The sequence below is a fragment of the Calliopsis andreniformis genome, unplaced genomic scaffold (genome assembly GCF_051401765.1).
Source record: "Calliopsis andreniformis isolate RMS-2024a unplaced genomic scaffold, iyCalAndr_principal scaffold0059, whole genome shotgun sequence".
Taxonomy (NCBI): Eukaryota; Metazoa; Arthropoda; class Insecta; order Hymenoptera; family Andrenidae; genus Calliopsis; species Calliopsis andreniformis.
This window is the reverse complement of record NW_027480468.1, coordinates 1088959-1108974: the sequence shown is the minus strand read 5'-3', so window position 1 is coordinate 1108974 and position 20016 is coordinate 1088959.

Sequence of the window (20016 nt, the reverse complement as noted above, 5' to 3'; positions counted from 1 at the left end):
GAGGAATGAAGATTGAGGATTGAGTATTGAGGATTGAGGATTGAAGTTTGAGTATTGAGGATTGAAGATTGAGGATTGAGGATTGAGAATTGAGGATTGAGGATTGTGTATTGAGGATTGAAGAATGAGGATTGAGGATTGAGGGTTGAGGATTGAAGATTGTGTATTGAGGACTGAGGACTGAGGACTCATGATTGAGAATTGACGATAGAGGATTGAGGATTGAGGATCGAGAATTGAGGATTGAGGATTGAGGATTGAAGATTGAGTATTGGTTATTGAGGGTTGAAGATTGAGTATTGAGGATTGAGGATTGAGGATTGAGGATTGAGGATTGAGGATTGAGGATTCAGGATTGAAGATTGAGGATTCGGTACTGAGGATTGAAGAATGAGGATTGAGGATTGAAGATTGAGTATTGAGGATTGAAGATGGAGGATTGAGGATTGAGGATTGAGGATTGAGGATGAGGGCTGAGGGTTGAGGATTGAGGTTTGAGGACTGAGGGCTGAGGATTGAGGATTGAGGATTGGGAATTGAGGATTGAGGATTGCGGATTGAAGATTGAGGATTGGGTATTGAGGATTGAAGATAGAGGATTGAGGATTGAGGATTGAGGATTGAGGATTGAAGATTGAGTATTGAGGATTGAAGGCTGACGATTGAGGATTGAGGATTGAGGATTGAGTATTGAGGATTGAAGGCTGACGATTGAGGATTGAGGATTGAGGATTGAGGATTGAGGATTGAGGATTGAAGATTGAGGATTGGGTATTGAGGATTGAGGATTGAGGATTGAGGATTGAAGATTGAGAATTCAGGATTGAGGATTCAGAATTGAGGTTTGAGGACTGAGGATTGAGGATTGAGGATTGAGGATTGAAGATTGAGTATTGAGGATTGAAGATTGAAGATTGAGGATTGAGGATTGAGGATTGAGGATTGAGAATGAGGGCTGAGGGTTGAGGGTTGAGGTTTGAGGACTGAGGGCTGAGGATTGAGGATTGAGGATTGCGAATTGAGGATTGAGGATTGAAGATTGAGCATTGAGGATTGAAGATGGAGGATTGAGGATTGAGGATTGAGGATTGAGGATGAGGGCTGAGGGTTGAGGATTGAGGTTTGAGGACTGAGGGCTGAGGATTGAGGATTGAGGATTGGGAATTGAGGATTGAGGATTGCGGATTGAAGATTGAGGATTGGGTATTGAGGATTGAAGATAGAGGATTGAGGATTGAGGATTGAGGATTGAGGATTGAAGATTGAGTATTGAGGATTGAAGGCTGACGATTGAGGATTGAGGATTGAGGATTGAGTATTGAGGATTGAAGGCTGACGATTGAGGATTGAGGATTGAGGATTGAGGATTGAGGATTGAGGATTGAAGATTGAGGATTGGGTATTGAGGATTGAGGATTGAGGATTGAGGATTGAAGATTGAGAATTCAGGATTGAGGATTCAGAATTGAGGTTTGAGGACTGAGGATTGAGGATTGAGGATTGAGGATTGAAGATTGAGTATTGAGGATTGAAGATTGAAGATTGAGGATTGAGGATTGAGGATTGAGGATTGAGAATGAGGGCTGAGGGTTGAGGATTGAGGTTTGAGGACTGAGGGCTGAGGATTGAGGATTGAGGATTGCGAATTGAGGATTGAGGATTGAGGATTGAAGATTGAGGATTGGGTATTGAGGATTGAAGATAGAGGATTGAGGATTGAGGATTGAGGATTGAGGATTGAGGACTGAGGATTGAGGATTGAGGATTGAGGATTGAAGATTGAGTATTGAGGATTGAAGATTGAGGATTGAGGATTGAGGATTGAGGATTAAGAATGAGGGCTGAGGGTTGAGGGTTGAGGTTTGAGGACTGAGGGCTGAGGATTGAGGATTGAGGATTGAGAATTGAGGACTGAGGATTGAGGATCGAAGATTGACGATTGAGGATTGAGGATTGAAGATTGAGGATTGGGTATTGAGGATTGAAGTATGAGGATTGAGGATTGAGGATTGAGGATTGAGGAATGAAGATTGAGGATTGAGTATTGAGGATTGAGGATTGAAGTTTGAGTATTGAGGATTGAAGATTGAGGATTGAGGATTGAGAATTGAGGATTGAGGATTGTGTATTGAGGATTGAAGAATGAGGAATGAGGATTGAGGGTTGAGGATTGAAGATTGTGTATTGAGGACTGAGGACTGAGGACTGATGATTGAGAATTGACGATTGAGGATTGAGGATTGAGGATCGAGAATTGAGGATTGAGGATTGAGGATTGAAGATTGAGTATTGGTTATTGAGGGTTGAAGATTGAGTATTGAGGATTGAGGATTGAGGATTGGGGATTGAGGATTGAGGATTGAGGATTCAGGATTGAAGATTGAGGATTCGGTACTGAGGATTGAAGAATGAGGATTGAGGATTGAAGATTGAGTATTGAGGATTGAAGATGGAGGATTGAGGATTGAGGATTGAGGATTGAGGATGAGGGCTGAGGGTTGAGGATTGAGGTTTGAGGACTGAGGGCTGAGGATTGAGGATTGAGGATTGGGAATTGAGGATTGAGGATTGAGGATTGAAGATTGAGTATTGGTTATTGAGGGTTGAAGATTGAGTATTGAGGATTGAGGATTGAGGATTGAGGATTGAAGATTGAGTATTGACGATTGAAGACTGACGATTGAGGATTGAGGATTGAGGATTGAGTATTGAGGATTGAGGATTGAAGTTTGAGTATCGAGGATTGAAGATTGAGGATTGAAGATTGAGGATTCAGGATTGAGGATTCAGAATTGAGGTTTGAGGACTGAGGATTGAGGATTGAAGATTGAGTATTGAGGATTGAGGATTGAGGATTGAAGATTGAGGATTGAGGATTGAGGATGAGGGCTGAGGGTTGAGGATTGAGGTTTGAGGACTGAGGACTGAGGATTGAGGATTGAGAATCGAGGATTGAGGATTGATGATTGAAGATTGAAGATTGTGTATTGAGGATTGAAGAATGAGTATTGAGGATTGAGGATTGAGGATTGAGGATTGAAGATCTAGTATTGAGGATAGAAGACTGACGATTGAGGATTGAGGATTGAGGATTGAGTGTTGAGGATTTCGGATTGAGGATTGAAGATTGAGTATTGAGGATTGTAGGCTGACGATTGAGGACTGAGGATTGAGGATTGAGGATTGAGTATTGAGGATTGAGGCTTGAAGTTTGTGTATTGAGGATTGAGGATTGAGGATTGAGGATTGAAGATTGAGGATTGGGGATTGAGGATTGAAGATTGAGGATTCAGAATTGAGGTTTCAGAATTGTGGTTTGAGGACTGAGGATTGAGGATTGAAGATTGGGTATTGAGGATTGAGGATTGAGGATTGAAGATTGAGGATTGAGGATTGAGGATGAGGGCTGAGGGTTGAGGATTGAGGTTTGAGGACTGAGGACTGAGGATTGAGGATTGAGAATTGAGGATTGAGGATTGAGGATTGAAGATTGAGGACTGGGTATTGAGGATTGAAGAATGAGGATTGAGGATTGAGGGTTGAAGATTGAACATTGAGTATTGAGGATTGAAGACTGACGATTGAGGATTGAGGATTAAGGATTGAGTATTGAGGAATGAGGATTGAAGATTGGGTATTGAGGATTGAAGATTGAGGATTGAGGTTTGGGGACTGAGGATTGTGGATTGAGGATTGAGGATTGAGGACTGAGGATTGAGTATTGAGTATTGACAATTGAACATTGAGGACTGGGTATCGCGGATTGAACATTGAGGATTGAGGATTGAGGATTGAAGATTGAGGATTGGGTATTGAGGATTGAAGTATGAGGATTGAGGATTGAGGATTGAGGATTGAGGAATGAAGATTGAGGATTGAGTATTGAGGATTGAGGATTGAAGTTTGAGTATTGAGGATTGAAGATTGAGGATTGAGGATTGAGAATTGAGGATTGAGGATCGGGTATTAAGGATTGAAGAATGAGGATTGAGGATTGAGTGTTGTGGATTGAAGATTGTGTATTGAGGACTGAGGACTGAGGACTGATGATTGAGAATTGACGATTGAGGATTGAGGATTGAGGATCGAGAATTGAGGATTGAGGATTGAGGATTGAAGATTGAGTATTGGTTATTGAGGGTTGAAGATTGAGTATTGAGGATTGAGGATTGAGGATTGAGGATTGAGGATTGAAGATTGAGTATTGACGATTGAAGACTGACGATCGAGGATTGAGGATTGAGGATTGAGTATTGAGGATTGAGGATTGAAGTTTGAGTATCGAGGATTGAAGATTGAGGATTCAGGGTTGAGGATTCAGAATTGAGGTTTGAGTACTGAGGATTGAGGATTGAAGATTGAGTATTGAGGATTGAGGATTGAGGATTGAAGATTGAGGATTGAGGATTGAGGATGAGGGCTGAGGGTTGAGTATTGAGGTTTGAGGACTGAGGACTGAGGATTGAGGATTGAGAATCGAGGATTGAGGATTGATGATTGAAGATTGAAGATTGTGTATTGAGAATTGAAGAATGAGTATTGAGGACTGAGGATTGAGCATTGAGGACTGAAGATTGAGTATTGAGGATTGAAGACTGACGATTGAGGATTGAGGATTGAAGATTGAGGATTGAGGATTGCGGATTGAGAATTGAAGATTGAGTATTGAGGATTGAAGCCTGACGATTGAGGATTGAGGATTGAGGATTGAGTATTGAGGATTGAGGATTGAAGTTTGAGTATTGAGGATTGAAGATTGAGGATTGAGGATTGAGGATTGAGGATTGAAGTTTGAGTATTGAGGATTGAAAATTGAGGACTGAGGATTGAGGTTAGAGGATTGAGGATGAGGGCTGAGGGTTGAGGGTTGAGGTTTGAGGACTGAGGACTGAGGATTGAGGATTGAGATTTCAGGATTGATGATTGAGGATTGAAGATTGAGGATTGGGTATTGAGGATTGAAGAATGAGGATTGAGGATTGAGTATTGTGGATTGAGAATTGAAGATTGAGTATTCAGGATTGGAGATTGTCGATTGAGGATTGAGGATTGAGGATCGAGGATTGAGGATTGAGGATTGAAGATTGAGTATTGAGGATTGAATATTGAGGATTGGGGACTGAGTGTTGAGGGTTGTGTGATGAGAATTGATGTTTGTGGATAGAGATTTGAAGATTGCAGGTTGAGTATTGAGTATTGAAAGCTGTGAACTGATGATATTCTATTGAGGATTGAGGATTGACAACTGATTGTTGAGGACTGAGGACTGAAGATTGAGGATTCAGTGTTGAGGACTCAGGACTGAGGTTTGAGGATTGAGGATTGAAGATTGAGGATTGGGTGTTGCGGAATGAACATTGACGGTTGAGGATTGAGGATTGAGGATTGAGGATTGAGGATTGAGGATTGAAGATTGAGGATTGAGAATTGAGGATTGAGGATTGAGGATTGAAGATTGAGGATTGGGTATTGAGGATTGAAGAATGAGGATTGAGGATTGAGGATTGAGGATTGAGGATTGAAGATTGTGTATTGAGGACTGAGGGCTGAGGATTGAGGATTGAGAATTGACGATTGAGTGTTGAGGATTGAGGATAGAGAATTGAGGATTGAGGATTGAGGATTGAAGATTGAGGATTCGTTATTGAGGATTGAAGATTGTGTAGTGAGGAATGAGGATTGAGGATTGAGGATTGAAGATTGATTATTGAGGATTGAAGACTGACGATTGAGGATTGAGGATTGAGGATTGAGTATTGAGGATTGAGGATTGAAGTTTGAGTATCGAGGGTTGAAGGTTGAGGATTGAGGATTGAGGATTGAGGATTGAGGATGAGGGCTGAGGGTTGAGGATTGAGGTTTGAGGACTGAAGACTGAGGATTGAGGGTTGAGAATTCAGGATTGAGGATTGAGGATTGAGGATTGAGGATTGAAGAATGAGGATTGAGGATTGAGTATTGAGGATTGAGGATTGAAGATTGAGTATTGAGGATTGAAGACTGACGATTGAGGATTGAGGATTGAGGATTGAGGATTGAGGATTGAGGGTTGAGGATTGAGAGTTGAGGATTGAGTATTGAAGATTGAGTATTGAGGATTGAATATCGAGGATTGAGGATTGAGGATTGAGGATTGACGATGAGGGCTGAGGGTTGAGGATTGAGGTTTGAGGACTGAGGACTGAGGATTGAGGATTGAGAATCGAGGATTGAGTATTGAGGATTGAATATCGAGGATTGAGGATTGAGGATTGACGATGAGGGCTGAGGGTTGAGGACTGAGGTTTGAGGACTGAGGGCCGAGGATTGGGGATTGAGAATCGAGGATTGAGGATTGAGGATTGAAGATTGAGTATTGGGTATTGAGGATTGAAGAATGAGGATTGAAAATTGAGGATTGAGGATTCAGAATTGTGGACTGAGGATTGAGGATTGAGGATTGAGGATTGGGTATTGAGGATGGAAGAATGAGGATTGAGGATTGAGGATTGAGGATTGAGGATTGAAGATATAGTATTGAGGATTGAAGATTGACGATTGAGGATTGAGGATTGAGGATTGAGGATTGAATATTGGGGACTGAGTGTTGAGTGTTGAAGGATGAAAATTGATGTTTGTGGATGGAGGTTTGAAGATTGCAGACTGAGTATTGAGTATTGAAGTCTGTGAATTGAGGATATTCTATAGAGAATTGAGGATTGACAACTGATAGTTGAGGACTGAGTGCCGAAGATTGAGGATTCAGGATTGAGGATTCAGAATTGAGGTTTGAGGACTGAGGATTGAGGATTGAATATTGAGTATTGAGGATTGAAGAGTGAGGATTGAGGATTGAAGATTGAGGATTGGGTATTGAGGATTGAAGAATGAGGATTGAGGATTGAGGGTTGAGGATTGAACATTGAGTATTGAGGAATGAGGATTGAAGGTTGGGTATTGAGGTTTGAAGATTGTGGATTGAGGTTTGGGGACTGAGGATTGTGGATTGAGGATTGAGGATTGAGGACTGAGGATTGAGTATTGAGTATTGACGATTGAACATTGAGGACTGGGTATCGCGGATTGAACATTGAGGATTGAGGATTGAGGATTGAAGATTGAGGATTGGGTATTGAGGATTGAAGTATGAGGATTGAGGATTGAGGATTGAGGATTGAGGAATGAAGATTGAGGATTGAGGATTGAGGATTCAAGATTGAGTGTTGAGGATTGAAGATTGAGGGTTGAGGATTGAGGATTGAAGATTGAGGATTGAAGAATCAGGATTGAGGATTGAAGATTGAGGATTGAGGATTGAGGATTGAGGATTGAGTATTGAGGATTGAGGATTGAGAATTACGGATTGAGGATTGAAGATTGAGTATTGAGGATTGAATATCGAGGATTGACGATTGAGGATTGAGGATTGACGATGAGGGCTGAGGGTTGAGGATTGAGGTTTGAGGACTGTGGACTGAGGATTGAGGATTGAGAATCGAGGATTGAAGATTGAGGATTGAAGGTTGAGGATTGGGTATTGAGGACCGAAGAATGAGGATTGAGGATTGAGGATTGAGGATAGAGGATTGAGGATCGAGAATTGAGGATTGAGGATTGAGGATTGATGATTGAGTATTGGTTATTGATGGTTGAAGATTGAGTATTGAGGATTGAGGATTGAGGATTCAAGATTGAGGATTGAGGTTTGGGGACTGAGGATTGAGGATTGAGGATTGAAGATTGAGGATTGGGTGTTGCGGATTGAACATTGACGGTTGAGGATTGAGGATTGAGGATTGAGGATTGAGGATTGAGGATTGAAGGTTGAGGATTGGGTATTGAGGATCGAAGATTGAGGATTGAGGATTGAGGATTGAGGATTGAGGATTGAGGATCGAGAATTGAGGATTGAGGATTGAGGATTGATGATTGAGTATTGGTTATTGATGGTTGAAGATTGAGTATTGAAGATTGAGTATTGGGGATTGAAGATTGAGGATTGAGGTTTGGGGACTGAGGATTGAGGATTGAGGATTGAGGATTGAAGATTGACGATTGAGGATCGAGGATTGAGGATTGAGGATTGATGATTGAGGATTGAGGATTGAGGGTTGAGGATTGAAGATTGAGTATTGAGGATTGAAGATTGAGGATTGATGATAGAGGATTGAGGATTTAGGTTTGAAGATTGAGGATTGGGGACTGAGTGTTGAGGTTTAAGTGATGAGAATTGATGTTTATGGATAGAGATCTGAAGATTGCTGATTGAGTAATTAGTATTGAAAGCTGTGAATTGAGGATATTCTATTGAGGATTGGGGATTGACAACTGATTGTCGAGGACTGAGGGCTGAAGATTGAGGATTCAGGATTGAGGATTCAGGATTGAGAATTGAGGATTGAGGATTCAGGATTGAAGATTGAGGATTCGGTACTGAGGATTGAAGAGTGAGGACTGAGGATTGAGGATTGAGGATTGAGGAATGAAGATTGAGGATTGAGGATTGAGGATTGAGGATTGAAGATTGAGGGTTGAGGATTGAAAATTGAGTATTGAGGACTGAAGGTTGAGGATTGATGATTGAGGATTGAGGATTGAGGATTTAGGTTTGAAGATTGAGGATTGGCGACTGAATATTAAGGTTTGAGTGATGAGAATTGATGTTTGTCGATAGAGATCTGAAGATTGCAGATTGAGTAATGCGTATTGAAAACTGTGAATTGAGGATATTCTATTAAGGATTGGGGATTGACAACTGATTGTTGAGGACTGAGGGCTGAAGATTGAGGATTCAGGATTGAGGATTCAGGATTTTAGAATTGAGGATTGAGGATTCAGAATTGAAGATTGAGGATTCGGTACTGAGGATTGAAGAATGAGGATTGAGGATTGAAGATTGAGTATTGAGGATTGAAGATGGAGGATTGAGGATTGAGGATTGAGGATTGAGGAAGAGGGCTGAGGGTTGAGGATTGAGGTTTGAGGACTGAGGGCTGAGGATTGAGGATTGAGGATTGAGAATTGAGGATTGAGGATTGAGGATTGAAGATTGAGGATTGGGTATTGAGGATTGAAGATAGAGGATTGAGGATTGAGGATTGAGGATTGAGGATTGAAGATTGAGTATTGAGGATTGAAGGCTGACGATTGAGGATTGAGGATTGAGTATTGAGGATTGAAGGCTGACGATTGAGGATTGAGGATTGAGGACTGAGGATTGAGTATTGAGGATTGAAGATTGAGGATTGGGTATTGAGGATTGAGGATTGAGGATTGAGGATTGAAGATTGAGAATTCAGGATTGAGGATTCAGAATTGAGGTTTGAGGACTGAGGATTGAGGATTGAGGATTGAGGATTGAAGATTGAGTATTGAGGATTGAAGATTGAGGATTGAGGATTGAGCATTGAGGATTGAGAATGAGGGCTGAGGGTTGAGGGTTGAGGTTTGAGGACTGAGGGCTGAGGATTGAGGATTGAGGATTGAGAATTGAGGATTGAGGATTGAGGATTGAAGATTGAGGATTGGGTATTGAGGATTGAAGATAGAGGATTGAGGATTGAGGATTGAGGATTGAGGATTGAAGGTTGAGTATTGAGGATTGAAGGCTGACGATTGAGGATTGAGGACTGAGGATTGAGTATTGAGGATTGAAGGCTGACGATTGAGGATTGAGGATTGAGGATTGAGGATTGAGGATTGAGTATTGAGGATTGAGGATTGAGGATTAATGATTGAGGATTGAGGATTGAGGATTGAACATTGAGGATTGGGTATCGCGGATTGAACATTGAGGATTGAGGATTGAGGATTGAGGATTGAGGATTGAGGATTGAGGATTGAAGATTGAAGATTGGGTATTGAGGATTGAACATTGAGGATTGAGGATTGAGGATTGAGGATTGAGGATTGAAGGTTGAGTATTGAGGATTGAAGGCTGACGATTGAGGATTGAGGACTGAGGATTGAGTATTGAGGATTGAAGGCTGACGATTGAGGATTGAGGATTGAGGATTGAGGATTGAGGATTGAGTATTGAGGATTGAGGATTGAGGATTAATGATTGAGGATTGAGGATTGAGGATTGAACATTGAGGATTGGGTATCGCGGATTGAACATTGAGGATTGAGGATTGAGGATTGAGGATTGAGGATTGAGGATTGAGGATTGAAGATTGAGGATTGGGTATTGAGGATTGAACATTGAGGATTGAGGATTGAAGATTGAGAATTCAGGATTGAGGATTCAGAATTGAGGTTTGAGGACTGAGGATTGAGGATTGAAGATTGAGTATTGAGCATTGAAGATTGAGTATTGAGGATTGAAGATTGAGGATTGAGGATTGAGGATAGAGGATTGAGGATTGAAGATTGAGGATTGGGGATTGAGGATTGACGATTGAGGATCGAGTATTGAGGATTGAGGATTGAGGATTGAAGATTGAGTATTGCGGATTGAAGATTGAGGATTGAGGATTGAGGATTGAGGATTGATGATGAGGGCTGAGGGATGAGGATTGAGGTTTGAGGACTGAGGACTGAGGATTGAGAATTGAGGATTGATGGTTGAGGATTGAAGATTGAGGATTGGGTATTGAGGATTGAAGAATGAGGATTGAGGATTGAGGATTGAGGATTGAGGAATGAAGATTGAGGATTGAGGATTGAGGATTGAGGATTGACGATTGAGTATTGAGGATTGAATATTGAGGATTGAGGATTGAGGATTGAGGATTGAGGATTGAAGATTGCGGATTTGGGACTGAGTGTTGAGGCTTGAGTGATGAGAATTGATGTTTGTGGATAGAGATTTGAAGATTGCAGATTAGGTATTGCGTATTGAAAACTCTGAACTGAGGATATTCTTTTGAGGATTGAGGATTGAGGATTGAGGATTGAGGATTGAGGATTGAGGATTGAGGATTGAAGATTGAGGATTGGGTATTGAGGATTGAACATTGAGGATTGAGGATTGAAGATTGAGAATTCAGGATTGAGGATTCAGAATTGAGGTTTGAGGACTGAGGATTGAGGATTGAAGATTGAGTATTGAGCATTGAAGATTGAGTATTGAGGATTGAAGATTGAGGATTGAGGATTGAGGATAGAGGATTGAGGATTGAAGATTGAGGATTGGGGATTGAGGATTGACGATTGAGGATTGAGTATTGAGGATTGAGGATTGAGGATTGAAGATTGAGTATTGCGGATTGAAGATTGAGGATTGAGGATTGAGGATTGAGGATTGATGATGAGGGCTGAGGGATGAGGATTGAGGTTTGAGGACTGAGGACTGAGGATTGAGAATTGAGGATTGATGGTTGAGGATTGAATATTGAGGATTGGGTATTGAGGATTGAAGAATGAGGATTGAGGATTGAGGATTGAGGATTGAGGAATGAAGATTGAGGATTGAGGATTGAGGATTGAGGATTGACGATTGAGTATTGAGGATTGAATATTGAGGATTGAGGATTGAGGATTGAGGATTGAGGATTGAAGATTGCGGATTTGGGACTGAGTGTTGAGGCTTGAGTGATGAGAATTGATGTTTGTGGATAGAGATTTGAAGATTGCAGATTAGGTATTGCGTATTGAAAACTCTGAACTGAGGATATTCTTTTGAGGATTGAGGATTGACAACAGATTGTTGAGGACTGAGGGCCGAAGATTGCGGATTCAGGATTGAGGATACGGAATTGAGGTTGGAGGACTGAGGATTGAGGATTGAAGATTGGGTATTGAGAATTGAAGATTGAGGATTGAGGATTGAGGATTGAGGATTGAGAATGAGGGCTGAGGGTTGAGGATTGGGGTTTGAGGACTGAGGTCTGGGGATTGAGGATTGAGGATTGAAGACTGAGGATTGGGTATTGAGGATTGAAGATTGAGTATTGAGGTTTGAGTGATGAGAATTGATGTTTGTGGATAGAGACCTGAAGATTGCTGATTGAGTAATTCGTATTGAAAACTGTGAATTGAGGATATTCTATTGAGGATTGGGGATTGACAACTGATTGTTGAGGACTGAGGGCTGAAGATTGAGGATTCAGGGATGAGGATTCAGGATTGAGAATTGACGGTTGAGGATTCAGGATTGAAGATTGAGGATTCGGTACTGAGGATTGAAGAATTAGGATTGAGGATTGAGGATTGAGGATTGAGGAATAAAGATTGAGGATTTAGGATTGAGGATTGAGGATTGAAGATTGAGTATTGAGGATTGAAGATTGAGGATTGAGGATTGAGGATTGAGGATTGAGGATTGAAGATTGCGGATTTGGGACTGAGTGTTGAGGCTTGAGTGATGAGAATTGATGTTTGTGGATAGAGATTTGAAGATTGCAGATTGAGTATTGCGTATTGAAAACTCTGAACTGAGGATATTCTATTGAGGATTGATGATTGACAACTGATTGTTGAGTACTGAGGGCCGAAGATTGAGGATTCAGGATTGAGAATTCGGAATTGAAGTTTGGCGACTGAGGATTGAGGATTGAAGATTGAGTATTGAGGATTGAAGATTGAGGATTGAGGATTGAGGATTGAGGATTGAGGATGAGGGCTGAGGGTTGAGGATTGAGGTTTGAGGACTGAGGGCTGAGGATTGAGGATTGAGGATTGAGAATTGAGGATTGAGGATTGAGGATTGAAGATTGAGGATTGGGTATTGAGGATTGAAGATAGAGGATTGAGGATTGAGGATTGAGAATTGAGGGTTGAAGATTGAGTATTGAGGATTGAAGGCTGACGATTGACGATTGAGGATTGAGGATTGAGTATTGAGGATTGAAGGCTGACGATTGAGGATTGAGGATTGAGGATTGAGGATTGATGATTGAGTATTGAGGATTGAGGATTGAAGATTGAGTATTGAGGATTGAGGATTGAGGATTGAGGATTGAGGATTGAGGATTGAGGATTGAAGATAGAGGATTGGGTATTGAGGATTGAACATTGAGGATTGAGGATTGAAGATTGAGGATTCAGGATTGAGGATTCAGAATTGAGGTTTGAGGACTGAGGATTGAGGATTGAAGATTGAGTATTGAGGATTGAAGATTGAGTATTGATGATTGAAGATTGAGGATTGAGGATTGTGGATAGAGGATTGAGGATTGAAGATTGAGGATTGGGGATTGAGGATTGACGATTGAGAATTGTGTATTGAGGATTGAGAATTGAGGATTGAGGATTGAGGATTGATGATTGAGTATTGAGGATTGAGGATTGAAGATTGAGGATTGAGGATTGTGGATTGAGGATTGAGGGTTGAAGATTGCGGATTTGGAACTGAGTGTTGAGGCTTGAGTGACGAGAATTGATGTTTGTGGATAGAGATTTGAAGATTGCAGATTGAGTATTGCGTATTGAAAACTCTGAGCAGAGGATATTCTATTGAGGATTGAGGATTGACAACTGATTGTTGAGGACTGAGGGCCGAAGATTGAGGATTCAGGATTGAGGATTCGGAATTGAGGTTTGACGGCTGAGGATTGAGGATTGAAGATTGAGTATTGAGGGTTGAAGATTGAGGATTGAGGATTGAGGATTGAGGATTGAGGATGAGGGCTGAGGGTTGAGGATTGAGGTTTGAGGACTGAGGGCTGAGGATTGAGGATTGAGGATTGAGAATTGAGGACTGAGGATTGAGGATTGAAGATTGAGTATTGAGGATTGAAAATTGAGGATTGAGGATTGAGGACTGAGGATTGAGGACTGAGGATAGAGGATTGAATATTGAGTATTGAGGATTGAAGATTGAGGATTGAGGATTGAGGATTGAGGATTGAGGATTGAAGATTGAGGATTGGGGATTGAGGATTGAAGATTGGGTATTGAGGATTGAGTATTGAGGATTGAAGATTGAGGATTGAGGATTGAGGATGAGGGCTGAGGGTTGAGGATTGAGGTTTGAGGACTGAGGACTGAGGATTGAGGATTGAGAATTGAGGATTGAGGATTGAGGATTGAAGATTGAGGATTGGGTATTGAAGATTGAAGAATGAGGATTGAGGATTGAGGATTGACGATTGAGGATTGAAGATTGTGTATTGAGGACTGAGGGCTGAGGATTGAGGATTGAGAATTGACGATTGAGGGTTGAGGATTGAGGATCGAGCATTTAGGATTGAGGATTGAGGATTGAAGATTGAGGATTGGTTATTGAGGATTGAAGATTGAGTATTGAGGATTGAGGATTGAGGATTGAGCATTGAAGATTGATTATTGAGGAATGAAGACTGACGATTGAGGATTGAGGATTGAGGATTGAGTATCGAGGATTGAGGATTCAAGTTTGAGTATCGAGGGTTGAAGATTGAGGATTGAGGATTGAGGATTGAGGATTGAGGATGAGGGCTGAGGGTTGAGGATTGAGGTTTGAGGACTGAGGACTGAGGATTGAGGTTTGAGAATTCAGAATTGAGGATTGAGGATTGAAGATTGAGGATTGGGTATTGAGGATTGAAGGATGAGGATTGAGGATTGAGTATTGAGGATTGAGGATTGAATATTGAGGACTGGGGACTGAGTGTTGAGGATTGAGGATTGAAAATTGAGGATTGAGGATTGAGGACTGAGGATTGAGGACTGAGGATAGAGGATTGAATATTGAGTATTGAGGATTGAAGATTGAGGATTGCAGATTGAGGATTGGGTATTGCGGGTTGAACATTGACGGTTGAGGATTGAGGATTGAGGATTGAGGATTGAGAATTGAGGACTGAGGATTGAGGATTGAAGATTGAGTATTGAGGATTGAAAATTGAGGATTGAGGATTGAGGACTGAGGATTGAGGATTGAGGATAGAGGATTGAATATTGAGTATTAAGGATTGAAGATTGAGGATTGAGGATTGAGGATTGAGGATTGAGGATTGAAGATTAAGGATTGGGGATTGAGGATTGAAGATTGGGTATTGAGGATTGAGGATTGAGGATTGAGTATTGGGGATTGAGGATTGAAGATTGAGTATTGAGGATTGAAGATTGAGGATTGAGGTTTGGGTACTGAGGATTGAAGGATGAGATTTGAGGATTGAGGATTGAGGATTAATGATTGAGGATTGAGGATTGAGGATTGAATGTTGAGGATTGGGTATCGCGGATTGAACATTGAGGATTGAGGATTGAGGATTGAGGATTGAGGATTGAGGATTGAGGATTGAAGATTGAGGATTGGGTATTGAGGATTGAACATTGAGGATTGAGGATTGAAGATTGAGGATTCAGGATTGAGGATTCAGAATTGAGGTATGAGGACTGAGGATCGAGGATTGAGAATTGAGGATTGAGGATTGAAGATTGAAGATTGAGGATTGGGTATTGAGGATTGAAGATAGAGGATTGAGGATTGAGGATTGAGGATTGAGGATTGAAGATTGAGTATTGAGGATTGAAGGCTGACGATTGAGGATTGAGGATTGAGGATTGAGTATTGAGGATTGAAGGCTGACGATTGAGGATTGAGGATTGAGGATTGAGGATTGATGATTGAGTATTGAGGATTGAGGATTGAAGATTGAGTATTGAGGATTGAGGATTGAGGATTGAGGATTGAGGATTGAGGATTGAGGATTGAAGATAGAGGATTGGGTATTGAGGATTGAACATTGAGGATTGAGGATTGAAGATTGAGGATCAGGATTGAGGATTCAGAATTGAGGTTTGAGGACTGAGGATTGAGGATTGAAGATTGAGTATTGAGGATTGAAGATTGAGTATTGATGATTGAAGATTGAGGATTGAGGATTGTGGATAGAGGATTGAGGATTGAAGATTGAGGATTGGGGATTGAGGATTGACGATTGAGAATTGTGTATTGAGGATTGAGAATTGAGGATTGAGGATTGAAGATTGAGTATTGCGGATTGAAGATTGAGGATTGAGGATTGAGGATTGAGGATTGATGATGAGGGCTGAGTGTTGAGGATTGAGGTTTGAGGACTGAGGACTGAGGATTGAGGATTGAGAATTGAGGATTGATGGTTGAGGATTGAAGATTGAGTATTGAGGATTGAAGATTGAAGATTGAGGATTGGGTATTGAGGATTGAAGATAGAGGATTGAGGATTGAGGATTGAGGATTGAGGATTGAAGATTGAGTATTGAGGATTGAAGGCTGACGATTGAGGATTGAGGATTGAGGATTGAGTATTGAGGATTGAAGGCTGACGATTGAGGATTGAGGATTGAGGATTGAGGATTGATGATTGAGTATTGAGGATTGAGGATTGAAGATTGAGTATTGAGGATTGAGGATTGAGGATTGAGGATTGAGGATTGAGGATTGAGGATTGAAGATAGAGGATTGGGTATTGAGGATTGAACATTGAGGATTGAGGATTGAAGATTGAGGATTCAGGATTGAGGATTCAGAATTGAGGTTTGAGGACTGAGGATTGAGGATTGAAGATTGAGTATTGAGGATTGAAGATTGAGTATTGATGATTGAAGATTGAGGATTGAGGATTGAGGATTGAAGATTGAGGATTGGGGATTGAGGATTGAAGATTGGGTATTGAGGATTGAGTATTGAGGATTGAAGATTGAGGATTGAGGATTGAGGATGAGGGCTGAGGGTTGAGGATTGAGGTTTGAGGACTGAGGACTGAGGATTGAGGATTGAGAATTGAGGATTGAGGATTGAGGATTGAAGATTGAGGATTGGGTATTGAAGATTGAAGAATGAGGATTGAGGATTGAGGATTGACCATTGAGGATTGAAGATTGTGTATTGAGGACTGAGGGCTGAGGATTGAGGATTGAGAATTGACGATTGAGGGTTGAGGATTGAGGATCGAGCATTTAGGATTGAGGATTGAGGATTGAAGATTGAGGATTGGTTATTGAGGATTGAAGATTGGGTATTGAGGATTCAGGATTGAGGATTGAGCATTGAAGATTGATTATTGAGGAATGAAGACTGACGATTGAGGATTGAGGATTGAGGATTGAGTATCGAGGATTGAGGATTCAAGTTTGAGTATCGAGGGTTGAAGATTGAGGATTGAGGATTGAGGATTGAGGATTGAGGATGAGGGCTGAGGGTTGAGGATTGAGGTTTGAGGACTGAGGACCGAGGATTGAGGTTTGAGAATTCAGAATTGAGGATTGAGGATTGAAGATTGAGGATTGGGTATTGAGGATTGAAGGATGAGGATTGAGGATTGAGTATTGAGGATTGAGGATTGAATATTGAGGACTGGGGACTGAGTGTTGAGGATTGAGGATTGAAAATTGAGGATTGAGGATTGAGGACTGAGGATTGAGGAATGAGGATAGAGGATTGAATATTGAGTATTGAGGATTGAAGATTGAGGATTGAAGATTGAGAATTGGGTATTGCGGGTTGAACATTGACGGTTGAGGATTGAGGATTGAGGATTGAGGATTGAGGATTGAAGATTGAATATTGATGATTGAAGATTGAGGATTGAGGACTGATGGTTGTGGATTGAGGACGAGGACTGAGGGTTGAGTATAGATGTTTGAGGTCTGAGGATTGAGGATTGAGGATTGAGAATTCAGGATTGAGGATCGAGGATTGAAGATTGAGGATTGGGTATTGAGGATTGAAGAATGAGGATTGAGGATTGAGGACTGAGGACTGAGGATTGAGGATTGAGAATTGAGGGTTGAGGATTGAGGATTGAGGATTGTGGATTGAGGATTGAGGATTGAGGATTGAGGATTGAAGATTGAGGATTGGGTATTGAGGATTGAGGATTGAGGATTGAGGATTGAAGATTGAGAATTCAGGATTGAGGATTCAGAATTGAGGTTTGAGGACTGAGGATTGAGGATTGAAGATTGAGTATTGAGCATTGAAGATTGAGTATTGAGGATTGAAGATTGAGGATTGAGGATTGAGGATAGAGGATTGAGGATTGAAGATTGAGGATTGGGGATTGAGGATCGACGATTGAGGTATGAGTATTGAGGATTGAGAATTGACGATTGAGGATTCAGGATTGAAGATTGAGGATTCGGTACTGAGGATTGAAGAATTAGGATTGAGGATTGAGGATTGATGATTGAGGAATAGAGATTGAGGATTTAGGATTGAGGATTGAGGATTGAAGATTGAGTATTGAGGATTGAAGATTGAGGATTGAGGATTGAGGATTGAGGATTGAGGATTGAGGATTGAGTATTGAAGATTGAGGATTGGGTATTGAGGATTGAAGATAGAGGATTGAGGATTGAGGATTGAGGATAGAGGATTGAGGATTGAGTATTGAGGATTGAGGATTGAAGATTGAGTATTGAGGATTGAAGATTGAGGATTGAGGTTTGGGTACTGAGGATTGAAGGATGAGGGTTGAGGATTGAGGATTGAGGATTAATGATTGAGGATTGAGGATTGAGGATTGAATATTGAGGATTGGGTATCGCGGATTGAACATTGAGGATTGAGGATTGAGGATTGAGGATTGAGGATTGAGGATTGAGGATTGAAGATTGGGGATTGGGTATTGAGGATTGAACATTGAGGATTGAGGATTGAAGATTGAGGATTCAGGATTGAGGATTCAGAATTGAGGTATGAGGACTGAGGATCGAGGATTGAGAATTGAGGATTGAGGATTGAAGATTGAAGATTGAAGATTGGGTATTGAGGATTGAAGATAGAGGATTGAGGATTGAGGATTGAGGATTGAGGATTGAAGATTGAGTATTGAGGATTGAAGGCTGACGATTGAGGATTGAGGATTGAGGATTGAGTATTGAGGGTTGAAGGCTGACGATTGAGGGTTGAGGATTGAGGATTGAGGATTGAGGATTGAGTATTGAGGATTGAGGATTGAAGATTGAGTATTGAGGATTGAGGATTGAGGATTGAGGATTGAGGATTGAGGATTGAGGATTGAAGATAGAGGATTGGGTATTGAGGATTGAACATTGAGGATTGAGGATTGAAGATTGAGGATTCAGGATTGAGGATTCAGAATTGAGGTTTGAGGACTGAGGATTGAGGATTGAAGATTGAGTATTGAGGATTGAAGATTGAGTATTGATGATTGAAGATTGAGGATTGGGTATTGCGGGTTGAACATTGACGGTTGAGGATTGAGGATTGAGGATTGAGGATTGAGGATTGAAGATTGAATATTGATGATTGAAGATTGAGGATTGAGGACTGATGGTTGTGGATTGAGGACGAGGACTGAGGGTTGAGTATAGATGTTTGAGGTCTGAGGATTGAGGATTGAGGATTGAGAATTCAGGATTGAGGATCGAGGATTGAAGATTGAGGATTGGGTATTGAGGATTGAAGAATGAGGATTGAGGATTGAGGACTGAGGACTGAGGATTGAGGATTGAGAATTGAGGGTTGAGGATTGAGGATTGAGGATTGTGGATTGAGGATTGAGGATTGAGGATTGAGGATTGAAGATTGAGGATTGGGTATTGAGGATTGAGGATTGAGGATTGAGGATTGAAGATTGAGAATTCAGGATTGAGGATTCAGAATTGAGGTTTGAGAACTGAGGATTGAGGATTGAAGATTGAGTATTGAGCATTGAAGATTGAGTATTGAGGATTGAAGATTGAGGATTGAGGATTGAGGATAGAGGATTGAGGATTGAAAATTGAGGATTGGGGATTGAGGATCGACGATTGAGGTATGAGTATTGAGGATTGAGAATTGACGATTGAGGATTCAGGATTGAAGATTGAGGATTCGGTACTGAGGATTGAAGAATTAGGATTGAGCACTGAGGATTGATGATTGAGGAATAAAGATTGAGGATTTAGGATTGAGGATTGAGGATTGAAGATTGAGTATTGAGGATTGAAGATTGAGGATTGAGGATTGAGGATTGAGGATTGAGGATTGAAGATTGCGGATTTGGGACTGAGTGTTGAGGCTTGAGTGATGAGAATTGATGTTTGTGGATAGAGATTTGAAGATTGCAGATTGAGTATTGCGTATTGAAAACTCTGAACTGAGGATATTCTATTGAGGATTGATGATTGACAACTGATTGTTGAGGACTGAGGGCCGAAGATTGAGGATTCTGGATTGAG